Here is a 9,712-nt window from a genome sequence, read left to right on the forward strand (position 1 = left end):
TTGGATTTCTGTTATTGTACATACGGTCCAGAGTCAGAGTGGTAGATTAGTCCCAGCTGGAACACCAGCAGGACTTATGGTGACATTTTAGTGTTTTTAATGTAGAGCAGTATTTGGGGTGTTGTCTCCCTCATTTTACTACTCCTGTACATTCACTTATTTATGTGGTACTTTGTATCTATGTCAGTGTTCTAATAAAGATTTTTGTGATTTGCTACCATTTTTTGTGCATATGCTTTTTTTCTTTTGAGAGGATGACCCATTTTAGTATGCTCATACCTCCCAGCCATTCTGAATCCAGTAGGACAGTCCCAGATTCCAGGTGCTGTCCCAGAAGGACTGTGATTGTCCAACTCCCTCCCTAGTCCAAACCTTGTCTCCTCCCTATTGCCGCAGCAACTCTATTTTTTCTCTATCAATGCTCAGACCCTCTGTCAGTGGCAGATTAAATGTACCCTGGACCTGGTTTCCTGCTGTTGATCCCCCCCCCAAGGTCACAGCTGTACAGAGGTTGTCAGGAGAGGAGGATGCTAATCCTATAGGAGAGGTCCGAGCAGCACAGAGGAAGTCAGGAGAGGAGGGTGCTGATCTATAGGAGAGGTCCGAGCAGCACAGAGGATGTCAGAAGAGGAGGGCGCTGATCTTATAGCTGAGGTCGCAGGGTCCCAGCAGCACAGAGGATGTCAGGAGAGGAGATGGTCCCCCTCATAGATGGTCCCCCTCTGCCCCCCCTTATAGATGGTCCCCCTCTTCCCTCTGCACCCCTTATAGATGGTCCCCCTCATAGATGGTCCCCCTCTGCCCCCCCCCTTATAGTTGGTCCCCCTCTTCCCTCCCCTTATAGATGTTCCCCCTCTGCCCCCCCTTATAGATGGCCCCCCTCTTCCCTCCCCTTATAGATGTTCCCCCTCTGCCCCCCTTATAGATGGTCCCCCTCTTCCCTCTGCCCCCCCTTATAGATGGTCCCCCTCTTCCCCCCATTATAGATGGTCCCCCTCTGCCCCCCTTATAGATTGTCCCCCTCTTCCCTCTGCCCCCCCTTATAGATGGTCCCCCTCTGCCCCCTTATAGTTGGTCCCCCTCTTCCCTCTGCCCCCTTATAGATGGTCCCCCTCTGCCCCCCCTTATAGATGGTCCCCCTCTGCCCCCGCTTATAGATGGTCCCCCTCTGCCCCCCCTTATAGATGGTCCCCCTCTCCCCCCTTATAGATGGTCCCCCTCTGCCCCCCTTTATAGATAGTCCCCCTCTTCCCTCTTCCCCCCCTTATAGATGGTCCCCCTCTGCGCCCCCTTATAGATGATCCCCCTCTGCCCCCTTATAGATGTTCCCCTTCTGCCCCCCTTATATATTGTCCCCCTCTTCCCTCTGCCCCCCATTATAGATGGTCCCGCTCTGCCCCCCCTTATAGATGGTCCCCTTCTGCCCCCCCCTTATAGATGGTCCCCCTCTTCCCTCCCTTATAGATGGTCCCCCTCTGCCCCCCCTTATAGATGGTCCCCCTCTGCCCCCCCTTATAGATGGTCACCTTTTGCCCCCCCTTATAAATGGTCCCCCCTCCCGTGCAGATAACACACTAAAAAACAAAAACACAAAACAACTCACCTGCCATCTGTTCCCCCGTCGAGCCTCACACCTCCTGGTCCCCTCGCTGTCCACGGCTGATGTGCGGCTGCCGGGAGTGTCCCGTCCTATCCCCGGCAGCGCGCGCATCAGAGAACTTCCCGCCGGAAGTCACAGCCACAGGCGCACGGGGAGCTCTCTGATGCGCATGCTGCCGGGGATAGGACGGGACACCCCCGGCAGCCGTGCATCAGCCGGGCAGTGGCGGATTCTAATGTGGGCGGCGTGGCATGGGCCCCCCTGGAGCCTTGGGCCCCGGGCGGCCGCCCAAACCGCCCATATTATAATCCGCCATTGCCCTCTGTCTCCTCCTATTGCCCCTCTTACCCTCTGTCTCCTCCCTATTGCCTCTCTTACCCTCTGTCTCCTCCCTATTGCCTCTCTTACTCTCTGTCTCCTCCCTATTGTCTCTCTTACCCTCTGTCTCATCCCCATTGCCTAACTTACCCTCTCTCTCCTCCTTATTGCCTCTCTGACCCTCTGACTCATCCCTATTACCTCTCTTACCCCCTGTCTCCTCCCTATTGCCTCTCTTACCCTGTCTCCTCCCTATTGCCTCTCTTACCCTCTGTCTCCTCCCTATTGCCTCTCTTACCCTCTGTCTCCTCCCTATTGCCTCTCTTACCCTCTGTCTCCTCCCTATTGCCTCTCTTACCCTCTGTCTCCTCCCTATTGCCTCTCTTACCCTCTGTCTCCTCTTTATCGCCTCTATTACCCTCTCCTCTCTATTGCCTCTCTTACCCTCTGTCTCCTCCCTATTGCCTCTATTACCTCTCTCTCCTCTCTATTGCCTCTCTTACACTCTGTCTCCTCCCTATCGCCTCTATTACCCTCTCTCTCCTCTCTATTGCCTCTCTTACCCAATGTCTCCTCCCTATTGCCTCTCTTACCCTCTGTCTCATCCCTATTGCCTCTCTTACCCTCTGTCTCCTCCCTATTGCCTCTATTACCCTCTCTCTCCTCCCTATTGCCTCTCTTACCCTCTGTCTCCTCCCTATTGCCTCTCTTACCCTCTGTCTCATCCCTATTGCCTCTCTTACCCTCTGTCTCCTCCCTATTGCCTCTATTACCCTCTCTCTCCTCTCTATTGCCTCTCTTACCCTCTGTCTCCTCCCTATTGCCTCTCTTACCCTCTGTCTCATCCCAATTGCCTCTCTTACCCTCTGTCTCCTCCCTATTGCCTCTATTACCCTCTCTCTCCTCTCTATTGCCTCTCTTGCCCTCTATCTCCTCCCTATTGCCTCTTTTACCCTCTGTCTCCTCCCTATTGCCTCTCTTACCCTCTGACTCCTCCCTATTGCCTCTCTTACCCTCTGTCTCATCCCCATTGCCTCTCTTACCCTCTGACACCTCTCTATTGCCTCTCTTACCCTCTGTCTCCTCCCTATTGCCTCTCTTACCCTCTGTCTCCTCCCTATTGCCTCTCTTACCCTCTGTCTCATCCCCATTGCCTCTCTTACCCTCTGACACCTCTCTATTGCCTCTCTTACCCTCTGTCTCATCCCCATTGCCTCTCTTACCCTCTGACACCTCTCTATTGCCTCTCTTACCCTCTGTCTCCTCCCTATTGCCTCTCTTACCCTCTGTCTCCTCCCTATTGCCTCTCTTACCCTCTGTCTCATCCCCATTGCCTCTCTTACCCTCTGATACCTCTCTATTGCCTCTCTTACCCTCTGTCTCCTCCCTATTGCCTCTCTTACCCTCTGTCTCCTCCCTATTGCCTCTCTTACCCTCTGTCTCATCCCCATTGCCTCTCTTACCCTCTGACACCTCTCTATTGCCTCTCTTACCCTCTGTCTCATCCCCATTGCCTCTCTTACCCTCTGACACCTCTCTATTGCCTCTCTTACCCTCTGTCTTTTCCCTATTGCCTCTCTTACCCTCTGTCTCCTCCCTATTGCCTCTCTTACCCTCTGTCTCATCCCCATTGCCTCTCTTACCCTCTGACACCTCTCTATTGCCTCTCTTACCCTCTGTCTCCTCCCTTTTGCCTCTCTGATGCTCTGTCTTCTCCCTATCAATGCTCCATACTTTTGTCTTCTTCCTATTGACACTGTGACTTTTTGTCTCCTATTACTGTGCCAATTTGTGGCTCTTTTCATGGAGTTATTGGGGGAATATATTGGGAAAAATATATAACAACAAATATTCTGGGTCCAGAAACCCCAACGTGACATTTTATATTAAAACGTTTGTTGTAATTGTTTTGTGTATTTGCCATTGAATGAGTTACACTGCCATCTAGAGGTGGAAATATACAGTGCAGGCTATGGGATCATAAGGCATTCTGGATATTTTAGCTCAACTCTTGCTTCCCCTGTGGATTGAACTTGTAAAAGGGGAGGTTACTGTATAACTGAGGAAAGGGGTTATGTGCATCCTTTAGGGATTTAGGTCATGTGATATATTTTTATACATATATGCGTTATTGAATACAATTTGTTTAATAAAATGTTTTATATTTAATTTTACTAATCCAATTTGTATTGTTATTGTGATATTGTCCATTTCATTGTCATTTAAAAATGCCTTTGTCCATCCTTTAGGCGTCATGGAGGTGTCTGTGGCTTCTCTCTACTAGTGCTGTGTACTGGTGTGTTAGAGCCATCTTCAATCATCTTCTGCATCTTGTCATGGTCGGATCCTGGGTCTGAATGCTGCCTCCATGCCCTCTCCAACTTCCCTCACGATGTGCTGCAGTCAAAACTGGTAAGCAAGAGTGCAGGAAAATGGCAGCGGGAATACTCGGACTAGCACCCACTTACATGTCGCGTCAGGACACGCCCGACCCTCTTTCTAGTAATAGTGCCCCCTGTAGCCGTACATATTGCCCCCTGTGACCAGATACAATACCCATGTAGCCAGAAATGTCCCTTGTAGCAAGATATAATGCCTGCTGTATCCAGATACAATGCCCTTGGTAGCTAGATATGCCCCCTGCAGACAGATATGACCGCTGTAGAATTGTAATTTACTTCTATTTTTCTTTAAATATATTTTTATATCAAACTTTCCAGTACTTATCAGTTGCTGTATGTCCTGCAGGAATTGGTATATTATTTCCAGTCTGACTCAGTTCTCTCTGCTGACATCTCTCTCCGTGTCAGGGACTGTCTATAGTAGTAGAAAATCCCTCCTGTCATGGACATAGATGGCAGCAGAAAGCAGTGTGTCACACTGGATAGAAAACACTATTTCCTGCAGGACATACAGCAGCTGATAAGTACTGGAAGACTTAAAACATTTAAATAGAAGTACATTACAAATCTATATAACTTTCTGACACCAGTAGATTTAAAAGGAAAAAAAAACATTTTACTTTACTTTTAACCCTTAGGGGACATAGTCAGTTTTCATTTTTGCGCTTTCGTTTTTTCCTCCTCGTGTATATAAGGCCATAGCGCCTGCATTTTTCTACCTAGAGACCCAAATGAGCCCTTTTTTTTTGCGCAACTAATTGTACTTTGCTATGGCAGATGTAATTTTTGCCTAAAATGTACCGGGAAACCAGAAAAAAATTATATGTGTGGTGAAATTGAAAAATAAATGATTTTTTTTTTTTATTTGGGGGGGGGGTTGTTTTTACTCTGTTCGCCCCGGGGTAAAACTGACTTGTTATGTATGTTCCTTAAGTTACAAAAAGGAGAAGTCCAGCACCAAAATGGCAAATCCCATAAAGCTTAGTCTTTATTGTAATTCTTCACATCAGGTACAGTGAATAAAAAAGTTTACGCGTTTCAACGCTTCTCGCGCCTTGTTCACAACTTAAACACACTGGATGCAAACCCCATATCTCTATTTAAGGGGTGGTATCATACATCTCATGTTGCACAATCAATTAAAAAAACTTGATATCACATGTTTAAAAGCCTTTGTAACTTCAAGGTAGAGCAGTTAACTCTTACAGGAAAAGTCACAGAATGGAGCAGTTAACTCTTACAGGAAAAGTCACTCTGTGACTTTTCCTGTAAGAGTTAACTGCTCCACTCTGTGACTTTTCCTGTTTTTTTATTTGATTTGATGGCTTGTAAAAAATTTAAACCTTTTAGGGTGCCTTCACACCTACCGGATCCACAGCGGATCTCACTTCTGCGGATTCGAAGCGAAAACCGCTGCGGATCCGGTATCAATTCACCCCTATGATAGCACATATTCGCAGCGGGATTGACATCCCGCTGTGAATATGTGCTTTAACTCCCTGGTGCCCACAGCCCAGCCGTCGCATCCCCGACCACATCCCCCCCATCCCGACCACATCCCCCCATCAGCCCACCCCCAGCCCGCCGCCGGGATGTCAATCCCGCTGCGAATATGTGCTATCATAGGGGTGAATTGATACCGGATCCGCAGCGGTTCTCGCTTCGAATCCGCAGAAGTGATATCCGCTGTGGATCCAGTAGGTGTGAAGGCACCCTTAAAGAAAATATATGTTCCTTAAAATCACTCCATTCCCAGGCTTATAGCGCTTTTATCCTTTGGTCTATGGGGCTGTGTAGGGTGTCATTTTTTGCGCCATGATGTGTTCTTTCTATCGGTGTCTTGATTGCGCATATACGACTTTTTGATCGCTTTTTATTACAATTATTCTGGATTTGATGCGACCAAAAATGTGCAATTTTGCACTTTGGAATTTTTTTTTACGCTTACGCCGTTTACCGTGCGAGATCAGTAATGTGATTACTTAATAGTTCGGGCGATTACGCACGGGGTGATAGCAAACATGTTTATTTATTTATTTCCCCCCTGGGGACTTCTAGTATATGCACTCTGATCTCTTATAGAGATCCATGCAGTATAGTTATACTGCATAAATCCATGAGATCAGTGATCTATTGCTTTCGGCTACTGCAGCCTTCCCCCCAAATCGCGCCGCGGGGGGGCCATCCCCCCACTAGACCACCAGGTATGGAGATGAGCAAGTATTTAGAAGCAGCTGTCAACTTTGACAGCAGCTTCTAAGTACTTAATTAGCGGGCACGGTGATCGGACCATGCCCGCTAATAGCCGCGATCCCGGGCTACATGCGGCACCCGGGATCGCGGCAGTTCAGAGGGGGGTCGCCGCGCGACCCCCCCTCTGAACTCCCATAGCGGCACCAGGACGTTCAGTAACGTCCTGGTGCAGCTATGGGTTAATGTAAGTAGTTTTCCCCTTTTCTTATTGTCAATAAATAAATGTATTCAGAAAAAATCCTAAAAATCGTCATTTTAGTTAGTATATGGGAGACACTATCCTTATGGGAAGGGGCTCTGACTCTTTTGCTAAATGTATTTTTTATTGTTTATGCACCATTAGCATATAACAGTATAAACCATATAAAATACTGACAGCACAGACCTAGATTTTATTCATCCTATCAAAAATACTAATTGCATGGCAACTGTCAACTGTTTAGTATGTAATAAAATAGTACTTAAAGATTACAATACAGTTTTATTTTGTCTATTTCCAATATCTATAAAGTTTATTTAAAGCGACATTGCCTTATATGGTTAGTACACCTTTAGGCTGGGTTCACACTACGTATATTTCGGTCAGTATTGTGGTCCTCATATTGCAACCAATCCACAGGAGTGGATTAAAAACACAGAAAGGATCTGTTCACACAATGTTGAAATTGAGTGGATGGCCGCCATATAACAGTAAATAACTGCCATTATTTCAATATAACAGCCGTTGTTTTAAAATAGCAGCAAATATTTGCCATTACATGGCGGCCATCCACTCAATTTCAACATTGTGTGAACAGATCCTTTCTGTGTTTTCAATCCACTCCTGGTTTTGGTTGCAATATGAGGACCACAATACTGACTGAAATATATGTAGTGTGAACCCAGCCTTAAGAGGACATATACACAAAGGGGGAGATTTATCAAAGGGTGTAAAATTTAGACTGGTGCAAACTGCCCACAGCAACGAATCACAGCTCAGCTTCCAGCTCTGGTGAAAGGAAAGAGGAGCTGTGATTGGTTGCTGTGGGCAGTTTGCACCAGTCTAAATTTTACACCCTTTGATAAATCTCCCCCAAAGCCTTCAGTAGAAGTTGGAGATTTGGATTGTAAGGATGCTCCTTCATTGGCTCCTGCATATTTTGGTACTTTTCATTAATTTTCCTTATTAATTTCATTAACTTTTCCCATTCTCTTGTTTTTAGGAGCTTTTGTGAGAGATTGCGACGTTTTGGAGAGAGGACGACTAGTGGACCATCGAGGAGAAGACCATCGGCAAGGAGTCGGACCAGCCCCACCCAGCGGACATGGACGACAAGCCGTTTTTCCCCGATGATGTGAGTTACAATTCACCATTCAACACGGTTAGGAGAGGATAGGGGTTAGATGTAATTCTACTAATGTAATAATTTGTTATTTAGTGTAGGGAGTGATGCTACATGGGTGACCCCCCACCCTCCCCATAGGAGACAGTGGTGATGGGGAGGAGATGTGTAGAATAGGGATATATACATACCTTACACCTTACATTGTGTCACTCAGTCCCCATGTTCAGCCATTGCCCAACTGCCATTCTGCCATCCTCCCTGTATGGGGCGTGGTAACTGCTGTGTGGTCTATGGCCGAGCTCATGCACTGTGTGTGCTATGTGATCTGCACTGCCTCTGATATATATATATATATATATATATATATATATATATATATATACACACACATATACACTACTGTTCAAAAATTTGGGGTCACATTGAAATGTCCAAATTTTTAAAGGAAAAGCACTGTACTTTTCAATGAAGATAACTTTAAACTAGTCCTAACTTTAAACCAATACACTCTATACATTGCTAATGTGGTAAATGACTATTCTAGCTGCAAATGTCTGGTTTTTGGTGCAATATCTACATAGGTGTATAGAGGCCCATTTCTAGCAACTATCACTCCAGTGTTCTAATGGTACAATGTGTTTGCTCATTGGCTCAGAAGGCTAATTGATGATTAGAAAACCCTTGTGCAATCATGTTCACACATCTGAAAACAGTCTAGCTCGTTACAGAAGCTACAAAACTGACCTTCCTTTGAGCAGATTGTGTTTCAGGAGCTTCACATTTGTGGGGTCAATTAAACACTCAAAATGGCCAGAAAAAGAAAACTTTCATCTGAAACTTGACAGTCTATTCTTGTTCTTAGAAATGAAGGCTATTCCATGCGAGAAATTGCTAAGAAATTGAAGATTTCCTACAACGGTGTGTACTACTCCCTTCAGAGGACAGCACAAACAGGCTCTAACCAGAGTAGAAAAAGAAGTGGGAGGCCACGTTGCACAACTAAGCAAGAAGATAAGCACATTAGAGTCTCTAGTTTGAGAAAAAGACGCCTCACAGGTCCCCAACTGGTATCTTCATTAAATAGTACCCGCAAAACACCAGTGTCAACTTCTACAGTGAAGAGGCGGCTGCGGGATTTTGGGCTTTAGGGCAGAGTGGCAAAGAAAAAGCCACATCTGAGATTGGCCAATAAAAGAAAAAGATTAAGATGGGCAAAAGAACACAGACATTGGACAGAGGAAGACTGGAAAAAAGTGTTGTGGACAGATGAATCCAAGTTTGAGGTGTTTGGATCACAAAGAAGAACGTTTGTGAGACGCAGAACAAATGAAAAGATGCTGGAAGAATGCCTGACGTCATATGTTAAGCATGGTGGAGGTAATGTGATGGTCTGGGGTTGCTTTGGTGCTGGTAAGGTGGGAGATTTGTACAGGGTAAAAGGGATTCTGAATAAGGAAGGCTATCACTCAATTTTGCAACGCCATGCCATACCCAGTGGACAGCACTTGATTGGAGCCAATTTCATCCTACAACAGGACAATGACCCTAAACACACCTCCAAATTGTGCAAGAACTATTTACAGCAGAAGCAGCAGCTGGTATTCTATCGGTAATGGAGTGGCCAGCGCAGTCACCAGATCTGAACCCTATTGAGCTGTTATGGGAGCAGCTTGACCGTATGGTACGCCAGAAGTGCCCATCCAACCAATCCAACTTGTGGGAGCTGCTTCTAGAAGCGTGGGGTGCAATTTCTCCAGCTTACCTCAACAGATTAATAGCTAGAATGCCAAAGGTGTGCAATGCTGTAATTGCTG

Source organism: Dendropsophus ebraccatus, chromosome 14 (genome assembly GCF_027789765.1).
Source record: "Dendropsophus ebraccatus isolate aDenEbr1 chromosome 14, aDenEbr1.pat, whole genome shotgun sequence".
Taxonomy (NCBI): Eukaryota; Metazoa; Chordata; class Amphibia; order Anura; family Hylidae; genus Dendropsophus; species Dendropsophus ebraccatus.